The sequence below is a fragment of the Schistocerca gregaria genome, chromosome 5 (genome assembly GCF_023897955.1).
Source record: "Schistocerca gregaria isolate iqSchGreg1 chromosome 5, iqSchGreg1.2, whole genome shotgun sequence".
Classification (NCBI taxonomy): Eukaryota; Metazoa; Arthropoda; class Insecta; order Orthoptera; family Acrididae; genus Schistocerca; species Schistocerca gregaria.
The window spans coordinates 63569654-63571895 of record NC_064924.1 but is presented as its reverse complement, the minus strand read 5'-3'; positions in this window follow the sequence as shown (position 1 = coordinate 63571895).

Below are 2242 nucleotides of genomic sequence, written 5' to 3'. Positions count from 1 at the left end.
CAGGATGTCATTCACGTAGGTCACACTCGTCACAGTGCCCTGCACACGCACCAACTGTGATTTGTCGTTGTACCCCACAGCCCCACACCATAAGGTCTTGAGTTTGCGCTGTGTGTCTTGTGCAAATGCAGTCACTGTGATGCAGCTCCCCCTGCCTGTGGCGATCCAAAATGTGGCCATCAGTTTCAAAGAGAACCTGTATTCGTCTGGAAACACTGTCTGATGCCATTCCAGTGACGTCGTTCCATATACCATTAGAGTCTAGCATGTTTCTGTACATTCGTCAAAAGTAGGCGGAGAAGTGGACGAGGCCCACGTAACGATAAAAGCGACGACAGACTGTCACCCCTCATAGTGTACGATGTGTTACACTGTTCCACTGTTGAGCCAGAGCGGAAGAGGACGGAGATTTGTCCTGCGATGCCATTCGGATGAAGAGTCAGTCTTTTCTGGTGTAAGACGTGTATATTTCTGTTGTCTATTATCAAATCACAATTTATGAAAGATGTTTATATTTTATTAATAGGATTAAGCAGGAATAATTAATGTTTGTTATGTTGGAAATAATTGTGGTAGCAGGGAATGTCTGCACCAAAGTATTGTTGGCAAGAGAGACCGCACATTGATATAATTTTAAGAAGGGCGGGAGAGACCGCGTTCGGTTACATTTTAAGAAAAGAGCGGGAAAGACCGCACATTGATACATCTTGTAATGGTAGCAGGGATTGTCTGCACCAGAAAGCATTGTTGGCAGGAGTAGCGTTCGTAGGAACTCAGTAGTAAGCGAGAAGTGAAGCGAGTCGGTAGCAGGTCTGAAGCGAGAGGTTGAGAGGAGCGGTGTGCCTGCCAGCCACCAGCTATGATTTACAAGAGATTGCGAAAGTCAAGACTACTGAAGGTATGTTTGCGCAATGCTAGTTGTAAGATTATTGTAAAAAGTAAGTCTCATTTGAATGTTTGTAAAATCATTTCATTACCAACGGTAAATATTTGAAGAATCGTTTTCAGAATAAAATTAATTTATGCCAGCAATGTTGCATTACTGATTATAATCCATCCCAAAAACTATCAACATAAAACTTTGCAAAAATTTTATTGTTGTCAAGAAAAAGTGTAACTATGAATTACGTAACTTCAGTCAAATTAATTCAAGAATAACGTCAGCTTTGCTATTAAAGGACAACGTCAGCTTTGGTAATAAATACAGCCACTTATTATGAAAGCCCACCAGCGGCTAATAGAGTATAGTAAAACAGAGTAAGTATATTCATGTCGCAGTTCGATGTAGCAGTCAGATGGCAATCAAGTAACTGTAAAAAAGGAAAGGAACAGTTTTGGGTTATTGCAGATAACGACAGAGGGCCACGACGACGACACATTCTATGTTTCGTCGGAATAATCAGTAAATCACTTTTAATAAGCAGCAATTAAATTTGTATGCGAAGATTGAGAAAGAGAATAAATTTCAAAGGGAAGATTTCATTTGTTATTATTAAGCAAGAGATAGAAATCCTAAGAGAAGGTTATATAGGTTATTGTAAAAGGGAAGGTTATCAATAACAAAAGAGGTACAAAGGAGACGGGAAGGTTTCACTGGAGAGGGGGTTGGGGTGGTCTGGGTGGGGCGGTCTCGTCGTGTTTAACGGTCTTCTGTGGACCATTTTGCACACACCTGTTGCACTGCTGAAACCCTTCGTCCCGGATGCGCATCAGTTTCCTGGATGGATGCGTCAGATTCTCTCTGTTGGATCCTAGCTATCCCTCTCCGCTCGCTCGTTTCCGACTGGCGTGCCGGGGCTTGACTTTACGCTGTAACACTCTCATGTCAAAAATGTGTCCTCTTTCAAAACCATTGATTCGACGGTATGCTTCGAGTATACATCTGCGAGGTGTCCTACACCTATGCTCAAGTCACACTGATACAACGAGAGCCACAGATAGTATTTCGCAGTGATACCAATGTTGACCTTGAACCCGCCGGCCGACATGGTTCAAATGCTATCATTTGTGCAGAACATACTAATGTACATGTACTGTTTTTCTGAACGTGAGTGTACTTTTCTGCTCCCAATTCTGAGTGGTCTCAATTCTGAACAATTCCGTGGAGCTCACGAAATTGACGAGTCGGCTAGCGGCTTCGTGGGTGCAGAAGTCGTGTGCTGTTCGGGGCGGAATAGGTTGTCCTTCGGGATCCACGAAGTTACTTAGTGCAGTGCACAAGTGTGTTATTGAGGGCGAGGGT